Raw genomic sequence first — 14,397 nt, forward strand, 5'->3', positions numbered from 1 at the left:
GAGGAGGAGGGACCCTGTGGATATCACTACTGACTAATTTTATCTATCTTTGAAGGCTCTGGAGGGGATGTGGTCCAGGGCTTTCCACAAATTAGATCAAAAGGTGGCATTCCTCTAGGGGGAAAAATGGAGCGGGGGGGGGGATTTGAGTCCCTGGACACCCATCTGTCTGTCATCAAGGTGACCAGGAATTCCAGACTCCACAGAGCAAATTTGCAAACTGCTCCACAGGTTTTTCAGGTTCTGCAGTCTCCTGGACTTGGTTGAAAACAAGGTGAACAAACAAATGAACAAACAAAACAAGAATAAGATCAGAAACAACACCACAGAAGGAATCTCACTATCCATAGACTTTAGACAGAGACACTCATCTATGAGGGTTTGGCCATGGCAATGTGCTAGCTGACAAAGACCCTCAGTGAGGGGCAGAATGTGGGTAACTACAGAGGTTGCCCATTCACTGATCATTCTGTTTTTTCATTCATCCACTCAGTCATTCATGCTTTCCTTGCTTCCTACTGCAGGTCATTGGACCAGTTCTCCTGGCTTCTCTTCTATTTTCCTATTACCTCCTCTCCTCCATTCAGGGTTCCATAAAACCCCATTACTTCATGGAAGCTTCAATTACACCTTCTAGCTCTGCATAACAGGTGTATTAGGTTTTCTGAGAATAGAGATCAAGTAAAAATGTGCTGATTGAATGAGCAAACTAATCCGTTCCGTCACACATTCTTTGTTTTGTCTCTTCATTAGTGAAGCAAGAATTTACAAACAAAAGCTGTGAGAGATGGGCCTTGCCTGGCCAAGTGGGTCAGCATGGAATGGACAACATCCATTTAAGGAGCTGAAAATTATGTAGATTTCAACACGGGTTTAGAAGACTGTGGAAAAAACAGAAAGACAGGAAATAGTGGGGAATCTCTGCGTTTTTGCCCAAACTGTATGACTTAGAATTTGAGGTCTAATTTTTCTGATAGGGAAGCTGTAGCCTAGAGAGATTGAGGTGTCATTTTGAAGCCACAGAAATAGTGCACCTGTTTCCCTGAGATTTCTCTGACCTGATTAAAGTGGGATGAGCTACAGGAACCTGGGCTATGTTTGGTGCCTCAGATTTGAAAGACAAACTATTTTGAAAGAACTGGAAGGGCCCACAGTGCAGATCCCAGAGGAAGTGTCTGTAAGAACAAGGCAACCCCTCAGAGGCTTAGGGTTCCCCTCAGAACAGTAGTAGAGAGAGAGTCTAGCAACCCCATTAGGAGGGGGACGGGGGACGCTATCCTCAACGGTGGGTTTAACCACTGCTGAGTTTTACCAAAGAGCAAACTCTCCTTGGGGTGCTCTAGAAAGTTTGGGATGGTGATCACTTACTCTGTTATTCTGTGTTATAAGAAGTAATCACTCATGTACTATATATTGGACCAAGCGCACTTCAGACTTGGAATATTCCAAAGGGTACGAATCTTTGACATAAAACTGGACTTTGTCCAATGACATTTCTGAGTAACACAAGGTGCTTCATCTATGAGTCAGTCGGCAAGCAGAGGGACTAGAACTTGCCTCTCTGACTCAGCTCTTGTTTTCTATTCTAGTGACCACAGGTGGCTCATGGAAAAGGGAGTGTTTCTCTAGCAAACTGGAAACAGAGGTCAGGTTTTTAAAGCCCTCAAGTATTGTTGTCAATACAAACAGTTTATAAAAATCATATAATTGAAGGCATACAATGTAAAAATTTAATATACACACACACTGTAAAGTGATTAGCGAAAGTGAGTTAGTTCAGCCATTACCTCACACAGTTATCATTTGTGTGTATGTGTACAGGCACTGAACGATCCACTCTATCACCAAATTGGTATTTGGTCCCTCATTATCAACATGGCCATCACACTATATGTCACAGCCCAGAAGTTCCTTATCCTAGAGTTGAAAGTTTGTTCCATTTGACCAACTTCAAATTTCATCTTCCTACTTGATTGTCTTTTCCTGAAGCTTTTCATCTGACCGCACATAGTAATGGAAGGGAACAAATGAGCAAGAGCTGTGTGGATAATGATTGTTACTATTACAACCACTGGGTATTTCTTTATTTTGGTGCAGGGAATCTAACACAGGCCCGTGTACAAGCTAGGCAAATGCTTTACCACTGAACCGTACTCTTAGCCCTTAAAAAATTATATGCACAGTATAATATTCATAATTACTACAGAGTGTGTAATGAAGCAGCATCCTTAACTGCTCCATTTTCCTCTCTATTAGCACCTGCTGCTGCCAGTTAGTGTTGAAGGACCATTCATTTGTGCTGACTGCGGGAAGCGATGAAGTAGCAGGGCCTCCTCTGTGTCCCGTGTCAGGAATAAGGCACATGGGGCCTCTGCCAAAGTTACAGGAAACCAGCCGAAAGTCAGAGGTAGTGAAGGAAGCAGCTGCCAGGAAAGAAACATACCTGGGGGAGAAAGAACTTGGCTGAACTACAAAGCAGAAGGTTTTGAAAAGGTGGAGATTCTGAGAATATGGGGAGAGGGTTCTAGATTGATTTAACAGCCTACCTCCATCCCAGCACCCACACAGTCAGATCCCAAGTGATTTGGTTTCAGGGGAACACACAGGAGAGAGAGAAGGCACACAAGGGCCCTTGCTCTGAAAGTTTCAGGAGAGGCTGAGCGCCTCTCAGAACCTCTACAGCAGGTCATCATAGATGGGTGGAGAGAGCCCTTTCCTCAGCTCACCTCAGACTTACAGCACCTCCGGATGCTCTCACTGGTGATGGAGAGACACTGAGGTAGAGAGTCGTGGCTGTGTGAAGTGGACTGTTAGAAACAGACTTCCCAAGCCACAGGGGCTCCTAAAAGCCACTCTCTCCTGAGCCCAGAGCTGTAGGGGAATGCAGTGTGAATGCTCTATGTGAGCATTCCTCCACACTGTGTGAGGAAATGCTTGCTGATCATGGACATGCGCTGTTCTCTTCTCCGTCCTAACGAGTGTTCATTCTGCCTCCCTTGCCAGAGTCTTTTCCTTCCCTTTTCTTGTCCAGTTCCTGCTTAACCTCTTTCCTGGAAGCCCTCTCCACCCTCGAGCACGTTACCTCACTAACCTAATTTGTATTAGCACAATAAGCTAATGCGCAGTCTGCAAACTTCTGATCTATGAGTGTTTTGCTTAGCTTGATGGTTATAAAGACTGGCTCTCAATTAATATATGGAGGCAGCAGAATGCCCATACATTAAGCTCTCAACAAATCAACAGAGGCTCCCCTCATCCACGTAAAAGACCCTTCAGAAATAATTTGAATTGTCTGATAATCTGCCTTCTGCTATGTCGGCAGATTTCGTGATATATTGCTTGAAAAAAAAAAAAAAAGCCCCATGGTGAATGTACATGTCGAATTATCTGCCAGACTCTAGCAGACCTTGGTTTCAAAGTGATCATATCTTCATCAGCCTGCTCTGGAAAATACCTACATTAATATTCCATGTAGCCTTTTTATTCTGAGTCTGTCAAAGTACTGTCTATATTGTTATGTACCATAAAGAAAGGGAAAAAAATCAACTGAGGAATGTAATCCTTGAGGAATGTAATCCCTGAGGAATGTAATCCTGCTTCAGAGGGAAACGTGAGCACATTATGAGAAGGCCTGACCAAAGACTCCATCTCATCCTATTTTACGCTGCTGCTGTCTTAAATTCTCTGTGCATTTCTCTATCCCGGACATGATCCTCAGGAGGATTTAACTGGAGGAAAGATTGGATATAAAAAGTGGGCCAACCCAGATGAGATGGATATATGCCTTATTATTTCTAAGTGACACTAGTAGGAATTAGTATACTGCTAGCTTTTCGATGTTTTCAAAAGATGGAGGAAAATAGGATTTCTCTAAGGCCTGCTTCATGTAGTCCCATTGAAGTGGATTAAACCTGTGTCTGACGATTGCAAATCTGCATGCAACAGTGCAAACCGGAGGTTTAACACTGTGTTAAAAGTGTAATTCCCCCCTTTAGAGGGCAAGGGGACAGGAATGGGAGGGGTGTGCCGGGGAATCAATGTTTAGGTCAAACATTTCAAATTGGAGGACAATCTTCTTAATCATCACTTTCATTTCTGTCTTCTAGGGAACTCTGCACACTAGAAAGCAGTGGAAAACACTAGGTTGCATCAGATGCTGAAGAGGAACTAACTGATCGTCCCATGCAACAGACAGGATCTTAGTGAAACTTTGTTAAAAGCTGGTTATTTAAAGGTTTAAAAGCTTGAAGGGACAGGAAGCCAATAAGTGTTCTAGAATCCACTCTATGCTGAGAGGAATGATGTGCTTTGACACGCCTGTTTCGCTAAGCATAGGTGTGCAAGGATAGGTTTCCATTGAAGAGACAGGCTGTGCTGGCTTCTCATGCCCTTTCCAGGATGCTTCTCTGAAAAGGCTGTCTCAGGTTCGCTCTGGCACAATGCTCACAATACGTCTATAGTGTGCTTAGAATCTCCCTTCACTCTGAAAGGCCAGGCTTTCATCTGTTTGTTTTTCACTTGGTGTCTTATATTAGCTTGCACTTTCACTGGTCCTAGATACGACCCAGGTAGAAAAGGAGGAAAAGACATAGCCTCAGAGGGCATACTGAGGAGGAACCGTACGATCCTGGCAACTGACATTCAGACTGCTCTTTAAATCATTAAAGGTCAGTTTCCCCCACTTTACCTCCTCAGCTCTCAGAAGGAACATTGGCTAGGCACTGTTATCCTTACAAATGAGAACAGTGGAGCTTGGAGAGGATAAGGGACTTTCCTGGGGTCAAATTTCAGAGGACAAGAAGTCTTCTATGGAGGGGTCAGATGGCACAGAGGGCTGGTGACTGCAGCCCAGTGTCTGTCTCTGTCTCAGCTTCCTGAAAGATCTAGGTGGAGTGGGGTCCTCACAGATGGTACTTTAGGGAGAATGCAGGGAGGACTTCTTATTGAAGATGGTCCAGGGAGCACCTGCCATGCTGAGAAGAACAGGAAATGACAAGGAAGGACAAGGACAATACTGAAATTTGCCAAGTGAGTCACAGGAAGAAGACAGACATTCTGAAGCAGAAAACCATTGTTGGGAGTCATGGGAGGTAAGTCCCTGAGACAGTGGGGGCCATGTGTACCTAGGGTTTTCTTTCTTTCCATCGCCTCAGGAAGTCCCCAGTGGAGGGGCTGCGAGCATTCCTCAGAACACACACTGCGCGTATAACGGGGTGGGTGGGGGAACGGCCTCGTACGCTATAGACAGAAGTTGTACAGGAGAAGTTCTTACGGAAAGTGACTACGCACTCCATTGCATTATGTTACTGTAGGCTGCATGTACATGCACATGGTTGGAGTCCTGGCACTAAGAAACTGTTCAGAGAATGAAAATTGAGAACAGAGTTACTAAAAGAGGTGAAGGCTTCTCGGTGACCTTCAGCAGCTGATTATGATATGCCTCCCTGTCATAGTGGAGATCACTTAGGTCACATGCCTACTGAGCATTTCCTGTATCTAGTGATGACAGCAAACAGCCTTCAGGAGACCTTCCTCCAGGAGGAAAGTGAGACCTGATACAAACTTGATCTATACAGCTACGTGAGTCTCCAGCCAAAGATCACTTATTAGCTAACTGAATTCACAAACCCAGGGTCACTGCGTTCGAACCATTCCAGTGCAGCTCTGGGAACAGCACCGTGGCTGAGGGCTGCAGCTGTCATGGCAGGGGCCATTCTTCTGTGCAGCTCAGAAACACAGCACTACTCAGCTGGCCTGCGAGCGCTTACTAGTTCCTGGGACCCATAGTGTGAAGTGGAGTATGGCGAGGGAAGGTGGCGAATAGAGCCTCCCTTTCTTGCTCTGAAACCTTCTATAGTTTCCAGGGAACACAAAATCAAAAGGCACATTTTGTAAGTGAGAACCTGGTTGGTTGGATGCAGGATTTCATCAAAAGAAACTTGACTGATTCTAGCACAGAATCAGTGTGCATTAGCCTCCAGAATCAAGGTATATAAACGTTTGCTAAGCCCCACAGGACTTGCTTCTGTAAACTTGGGGCGGGGGAGGTGTAAGGGTGGGCCCTCAGAACATACCCTGCACTCACACTTCAGAGTAGAAAAGGGGGCTGCCTAGCGAGTTACATATGTGCAGGCTGAATTCTTGAATTATGATTATGAGGTGAAAAGTTGCATGCACAGAGGTCACTGATCAGGTAGTCTTGGGACATGTCCTTTTGGACAGCTAAAATAGCATTTTTGAGCTGAGGGATGACACAAATCTTGATATGGCTCTAAGAAAGAACTCATTAATTCCACAGGAGCTGCAGTTGCAAGCAGCCCTTCAGAGCCCTGCTGAATTGAGATGAGGGAGGCTTAAATCCTCACATTGGTCAGTCATCGGACATAGGCTGATGATAGTACCAGGAGTGGGGTTCATTTGACAGTTGCTAGCCACACTGCTCACAGCAGGGGAGGAAATGTGTTCTCAGGCCCTGAAAGAACTAATAAATCAGAGTGGTATTCCACACCACAGATTCACTTGCTTTTGTTTTGTTTTGTTTGTTTGTTTGTTTGTTCTTTTGGTTTTTTGAGATAGAATGTCTTTGTGTAGTCCTGGCTATCATGGAACTAGCTCTGTAGACCAGGCTGGCCTTGGACACACAGAGATCCTCCTGCCTTTGCCTCCCTAGTGTGGGAATTAAAGGCAAGTGTCACCACCACCAGGCTCACTTGCTTCTTTTAGTAAGTTCTAGGAACCACTCTCTGGATGCCCCTAGGCTTCTTTACCTGGGGAAAATTACAGGAAAAAAGTAATTCTTGCAGACAAGAGCCTAGTGTAAAAACTCAGAGGCTTCACCCAGCAACTAATGGAAACTGATGCAGAGACCCACAGCCCAACATTAAGTGAAAACTTGAGGAATCCTGTAGAAAGGGGTGAAAAAGGATTGAAGAAGCCAGAGGGGTCAAGAACACCACAAGAAAACCCACAGAATCGACTAACCTGGGCCCATAGGGGCTCATAGAGACTGAACTACCCACCAGAGAGCATGCAAGGGACAGACCTAGGCCCTCTGCACATATGTAACAGCTGTGCAGCTGGTCTTCATGCGGGACTCCTAAAGCAGGAGCAGGGGCTGTCTCTGACTACTCTGCCTGCCTTGGAATCCCTTTCCCCTAACTGGGCTGCCTTGTCTAGCCTCAATAGAAGAAGGTGTGCCTAGTCCTACTGCAACCTGATATGACTAGGCTGGGCTCCCCTTTTCTAAGAAGGGAGGAAGGGAGTGGAGGGGATCAGAAAGGGAGTGACTGGGAGGAGAGGAGGCAGGAAAAGCTGTGATCAAGATATAAAGTAACTGAACAACTTAATCAATAAAAAAATAAAGTAAAATAGATCTGTCTCAGGACTGCAATTGATACTCACTCTTACTGACAGTTCTAGCTTCGCTTTATCAGGTCCAGGTAGTTTACTTGGTGGATGCAAAATTAGGCTCTGACTGAAACTTAACCAAATTTCCATCAAGAGATACCAAACTAGATTATCTGTGTACAAAACATAGCTTTTGCTGTTCACTTTCTGAAAGTGCACTCCTACAGCTTCCTGGTGATTAGAGTCAGCTCCTTGATCATAACACTGGCTGTTGCTCTCCTGGTACAAATATATGTGTTAACCAAACCTTGTTATTAACCGAGACATTTGCTGTGTCCCCTGGTAGAATTAAGAACAGTCAGGTGAGGCATTGACTGTGCAGGGCTTCTCCCCTGTCATCTGACAGGCAAGTAATTTAGTAAAGCCTCCTACATTTTGCTACTGGTTCCGTAGGTTCATAGAGCATTGAAGTGGGACCTGAACTGTAATTGTTGTCTGTCCTAAGTAAATAATTTTTTCTGATCTTCCCTTCTGATAGAGAGTGAAAGAATGCACTTGGTAGGTCGTAGCTGAAAGTTGCTCCTGAGGCAGTGCTGCTCTTCTCTGGTGAAGCTATTCGGTTTGAGGCTGGTCATGGTGATGCATACCTGTGATCCCTATGCTAGAGAGGCCCCAGTCCAGCTCGGGCTACACAGCATAATGCTGACTTCTAAAAAGTCACCCCACATGGCAAAGTTGTTACACCTGGGTCCAGTGCTTAGGACTTAGAGCAAGTCAATAGTTATCCCCAACAAATGACCTGCCTTTGTAGAGTGAATTAAATGGCAGTGTGGGAGGGACCCAGGCCACCCCCGTGTCCTTAGACTTGCCTTTTCCTAAGAACCAGGTATGGTCTTTATCTTCTATTTTGGCTAGTCTGGGAAGAGACAGTTTCAGAGACTTTCCCTAGATAATGTATAGGATTCTGCCAGTAAGTATATCCACTCAATAAATTTATGGACAAGAAAATGCTTACGAGGCAACTCCACAGAACAGAACAGAATGCTATTTATTAATTAGCTTCCATGTGTCTCTTCTGTAGTTGAATGGGACAGGGAGAGTTAAATTGCTATAGTGCCCCAGATTTCAGTGTCGACTTGTTATCTATGCCTAACTGTTCTCAAAATGCCTAAGATTTCTTCCTTTCCTGTATACAGTTTGTTACCTGTATAAATAAACATAGATCCCTTTAAGGAAGGATTGAGATCAGTGCAATACACTCACCACAGTGTTATAGGGCCCCTCTTTCTAGAAATCTTGTCTCCTTTTCAGTGAGCAGACTCTAGGAAGAACATTGGTTTGGATATAGAATTGGGCTAAAGACACTAACTTTTCAGCAGGCTGTATCTGGTTTGGTTCCCATTCTTTTTATTTGTTTGTTTGTTTTATTTTTCGAGACAGGGTTTCTCTGTGTAACAGAGACCTGGCTATCCTGGACTCATTTTGTAGACCAGACTGGCCTCAAATTCATAGAGATCCTCCTACCTCTGCCTCCAGAGTGCTGGGGTTTTTTTAAGGCAAGCACCACCACACCCGGCTTTGATTCTCATTCTTGATTTCTTTGGTTCATATAGTTGGACATTACCCTTATTGTCTTGTAATTATTCACTGTCTCTGTGGAGTATAGCACTTGGGGTCACGTTGCATCTATTTTCAAGATTCCACTATCACTATTATCATCAAAGAGCTTAGTTACAGAGTATCTGCTGTTGGTGGCCTGGTCCACAGAAGGATGGCTGCTGGGGTAATTCTTAGTGATACACAGGCATTCCCTGTCACTGTGGGAGACAGAAACTCTTCTAGTCCCTGTTGTGGAGCAAAGCCAACTTATGTGTTTTCTCATCCTGTACAGCATCCATATCCTGATGGGCTTACTCTGGTCTTTGTGGTCCAGTCTTTTAGGTTTCCCGTGGAGGTTCTGATACCTGTACTTAATGGTTTCCATCATTTCCAAAGTTCATCCTAGTTATATCTTAGACCTGTCTTCTGGGGTGTAAACCATCCTTTACAAGTTTGGTATACTAGTTACTGCTGCATAAGCTGCTAGCTGGATCCTGAAGTTTACTTGGGGGAAGTATTTTTTTTTTTTTTCTTGAAAGGCACAGAACATTCTTAACTCGGTTATGTTCTGATTTAATTTTAGTTAGGTGTCTCATGATCAAAATGGGATGTAGGAATTGCTGTATAACAAACTGGCATCAAAATCTATCAGCTTAAAACAACAAAATGTATTGGCTCACAATTTCCGATTCAAGGCTCTGCAATTAGAGTCAAGGTGTTAGCTGGTTTTGCTGTTGCTTGAAAGCTGAGGACACAGGGATCATTTCCAAGAGCGTTCATAATGTGAATGTTGCCAGGAAGTGTCAGTTACTTACTGGTAATTGGCAGGAAGTCTCAGTTCCTTGCTTTATGAGTCCCTTCACAGTGTTCCTTGATTATCTCAGAGCTGTAGATATCGGCTTTCCCCAGAAAGAGTAGTCCAAAAAAATAAACACATTGGAAACAGTATTATCTTTTATGGCCTAGCTTCAGAAGGCACACTTGCCATTTCTGAAATATTTTGTGAGGCCTGTGTCTATGTCTGAAGAGATGGCTTAGTGGTTAAGAATGTGTACTTGTCTTGTAAGAGACCCTATCTGGGTTCCAAGCACCCATGTCAGTGGCTCACAGCAGCCTAGAACTCCATTCCACAAGGATCTGACCCTTCTTCTGATCTTTGCAGTCACATGCCTCTACACAAACAAACACACATACATATAATTCTTTTAAAAATACATCTTTAAAAAATAGGGGAGGCTGGCACATGCTTTTAATCTAAGCCCATGGGAGACAGGCCATGAATTTGAGGCCTGCTTGGTCTACAGAGTGAGTTCCAGGACAGAGCTACACACACACACACACACACACACACACACACACACACAAAACCTGTACTAGAAAAAAAAAGTTAAAGTAAGAAACTACACAAACATAGGTTTATCAGAGGCAGGAAACACTGGGGCTATTTTTGAAGCTGCCTAGCACAGTCTTTGCAGCAAGTTTCACCTCTCTTCTGGAGCGGGTGAGCATTAGCCTTTACCAGAAAGGAATAAGCCAATGCTTAGGTCTCCAGCTTTAGGAGAACCCAAAGACTTGAGATTTTCAAGTGCACCAGTTTACATGTCCCCACCCCAAGTATAAGGTGTCACCTGTTAATCATAGACCAAGATTAGGGACGCAGGTCGGCTGGTGGAGTGCTGGCCTAGCAGGCAGGAAGCTCTGATTCCATACCGAAAACCTTAGGAAATCAGATGTAGTGGTACAAGCCTGTAGTCCCAGCACTCAAAAAGTGGAGGCAGGAAGATCAGAAGTTCAAGAACATTCCTAACTACATAACAAGTTGGAAGCCAGCTTGGGCTACATAAAATCCTGTCTCAAAACTAAAGCAAAACAAAACAAAATGTGATAGTTTGAATGAGAATGGCCCCCATAGGCTCATATGTTTGAATCCTTGTTTCCCTGGAGGAGGTTTGTCACTGGAAGTTGGCTTTGAGATTTCAAATGCCCTGTGCCATTCTGTTCCCCTTCCCAGTTAGCGCTCTCCCTCCGTCCCTGCCTTTCTTCCTCCACCCCTTTTTCCCTCTCTCCCTCCCTCTCTGCCTCCAGCTTTCGGATCAGGACATAAGCTCTCAGCTACTGCTCCAGCACCACACCTGACTTCCGCCGTGCTCCCTGCCATGACATTCACGGACTCACCCTCTGAAACTGTAAGCCCCCAATAGACTCTTTTTCCTAAAACTCGCTTTGGTCATAGTATCTCATGACAGCAATAAAAATGGAGCTAAGACACAAAACAGTAACAACAGAGCAGAGACCACTTGAGGTTTTCTCCTTGGTTAAGCATTTAGTCTCCAAAAGAGGCTCTGGTGTTTTTCCAGTGAAATCCTGGCTCTGGTACTGAGTTTTCTTCTCATTTGGCTATAGGAGTGTATAGCACTATAGGCTATCTAATGGGAACTTAATCTCTCATTATATAATATGTGTTTATCTTTTAAAAACTGGCACTTTAAATTGCGCATATTTATGGGGTGCTGGGAGATTTTCATATAATGGTCAAACCTTACATTTAGCTTGAATTTCTGGCTAATCACACACAGATTTTCACTGTCTTTCTGGAGCACGTTTCTTTTTTCCAAGAGTAGTCATCCGATTCCTTGTAACCATTATCCACTCCATCTCACATGCTATGCTTCACCACAGTGTTCATTTCTACTGCTTCCTTCCTTCATCGCCCCAGGGCAGACTTTTAAAACTGACCTGAGCGTGCATCAGGTCTCAGTACTTCATTTTATCATGAGAGACACTGGTTTTAGCGTTTACTATTGTTAGGACAAATTCACGGAGAAGTGGGATCTGTGCTAGGTACCAGGAAGGCTGAGGCAGGAGAATGTGAGTTCAAGGCTAGTTTCATCTACCATAGCGAGACCCTGTCTCTGAAGAGGGGGGAGCTCCATCCTGGAGATTTGACTACCAGGCGGTATTGTTGAATAGCCTTGCCAGTGAAGGAAATACATGGAGCAAAAGATGACCTGTAACATCAATATAGGAAAGTCCTCATCCAACACTGTGGGCTGCTTTAGATGGAAGACGACCGTAGGGAGTGGATGAAGTCCTAAGTGACTATGTATTGCTGACATGAGCACAGCCATGTCAAGGACTCCAATGCCATAGAAACCATGGGAGTGGCCAAACCTTCCCTGGATGAGGCTCAGAGGGATGGCAAAGCCTTCTTCTGGTCAGAGTGTGAATGCTGACTCTGCAGAAACCATCAACCACAGCTTCCTCTACTGCAGCCTGAAACTGCTCCCCTGCAGATCAGCTAAACTTGCATCCTTATCATCTGCATATAATAAAGATGCCTTTTTGATTCAGATGTATAAAATAAATGTACTGAGGTTACTCCTTGCTGCCATTGCAGTTGGTGACCTCTATCAGAATAACTATAGCACAGCCAATCCTAGATTTTCTGTTTGTGTCTCTCTCTGTGTGTTTGTCCTTTCTTCATTTTCTCACTGCCTCAATCAAGTCAATCCCTGAAGCCAGGTGGAGCATGGCAGATGCCTCCCCCCAAGTTTATCTGAACTGATGCTCAAATATTTGGACTTCATATCCTATATTTAACAGTCATTAGACAGAGGTTACAGGAGAAGGGATTAAGACTTTGGATACAGCTGCTGACAGAGCAGATCCTTGGAAGAGATCCTGTGAGTACCCAGGCCTTCTCCCCCAGCACTGGAGAGTCATTGGGTTTGAGTGTTGTGATAGGTCTGGAAAGTTGGGCCAGAAAAGCTAGGATTATAGTCTACAAAATTTAAGGGGCATCTATTTTCAGACGCCTGATTGCACATATACAACTCTCCGAGTTTCTGAAATGTTGGGTCTTGCTTGGCTCACAGGAATAGCACCCCCTGTAGTAGTCAAGGCACTTCAAGGCCTGGCAAAGATGAGTGCTTGCTAATTGTCTGCTGTTGTCACTGCTGCTTTTATGATCACTGCACATTACAGCACAGCTAAGCTTCCTTCACAACTAGAATAGGACAGCTGGCTAAAAGGGAAGTGGCTTCAATTATGGCCCTGTCTTGGTTTAATGAAACTGGTATCTTTAAGAATGAAAATGCCACCTTAGATGTAGGAGCTGGGGTGACCATTGCCCCTTACTTATCCAAACTATTGCTAACAGAACACTGAAGTATTGGGTGTAAACAGATGTTTCTGGGAGATCAGCTCTTCTTTAGCCCTGAAATATAATATCAGATCCTATCCCACTTACTATTCGTTTCAGCATGGACATGATTCAGTTATCTCAGGGAGGGAAGATATTTGCCAAAGTCTTTTGGGAAATATTTTGATTGGTGATGAAAAGCAATTCTTCAGAGAAACCCCTCCCCCCCCCCCGTGATTGCTAAGACTGTGACAGCCATCTTAGGGTCCTAAGGGAAGCCAATCAGTAGGTCAGATCTGGATGACCCTGAGAGAAAGTAGGAAAGGCCTGGACCTTCATGTTCTCCCACATTCACCCACCCTTTTAAATGGGGTCTCTTGTGTATTCCTATCTGGCCTTGAACTCATGATTCCCCTGCCTCAGCCTCCTGAGTGCTGGGATTACAGGTGTGCCCCATACCTGCTTTTTAAGAATTATTATTTAACTTATTATGGTGGTAGTGTGTGTGTGTGTGCGTGTGTGTGTGTGTGTGTGTGCACCACTGAACACCTGTGGTGGTCAGAGGACGTTTAGGGAATTAGTTCTTTATTTCCATTAGAAATCAAACTCATGTCATCAAGTGCACCTACCAAATTATTTTACCTGAGGAGCCATCTCTCCAGCCTGTTAAAACAATCTATTATGTAAGTTGCATTAAGCTGTTTTCTGTTTACCTATAGCCAAAAACATCCTACTATAACTGAGGCAGCAATATAGAATGGTGGGTAATTAAAACACAGTATATAAAATGAGGAATTGACAGTCTAGTTTGTTACCTAGAATCAGCATATAATTTACATAAATCAGCACATTTTTTTGTATGATGTTTCTGATGTACTGTTAGATGTGATCTAGAACATGATCTACATTCACTTCAGACCCTATCTGCTTAAAACCACAATGGGACTTACATTTTGACATGTAGTTCTTACTTGAATAATTTCATATTTCAGAAGTTAAACCCCTCACAGGGACTAGGATGGAGAAATAGAAAACTGATCATAGCCTCCAAAGCATCTTGCTCCTGACACTGGCCTGGAGAGACTTGCTCAGGAAACACGAGCCCAGGCTATAAGAGAAAGCCCCAGGGGATAGAGAGGGACAGAAGGAGTTTCCAGGAACAGCACTAAAGTAATAGGACAAGACCAGGTTTATGATGCTGTAGAGCTGAGAGCTTTAGAAAGGTAAGGAGACTCTAGCCTTCAGCCCTGGGCCACTGTCCCACGAGTGCCTGTGAAACAGCACTTCCGTCAGCACCTCAGGAGCAGACT

General features: G+C 44.2%; 1 long non-coding RNA gene across 1 annotated transcript in view; it reads left to right on the forward strand.

Annotated features, from left to right (window-relative positions):
• The first annotated feature begins 4,875 nt into the window (after positions 1-4,875).
• The window catches only part of LOC132649782 (uncharacterized), a 32,608-nt gene continuing 23,086 nt past the window's right edge, over positions 4,876-14,397 (forward strand). The window contains exon 1 of the long non-coding RNA XR_009588300.1: positions 4,876-5,090. This is a non-coding gene — a long non-coding RNA (uncharacterized LOC132649782). The remainder of the gene's footprint in view (positions 5,091-14,397) is intronic.

This window comes from Meriones unguiculatus, chromosome 21, assembly GCF_030254825.1.
Source record: "Meriones unguiculatus strain TT.TT164.6M chromosome 21, Bangor_MerUng_6.1, whole genome shotgun sequence".
Classification (NCBI taxonomy): Eukaryota; Metazoa; Chordata; class Mammalia; order Rodentia; family Muridae; genus Meriones; species Meriones unguiculatus.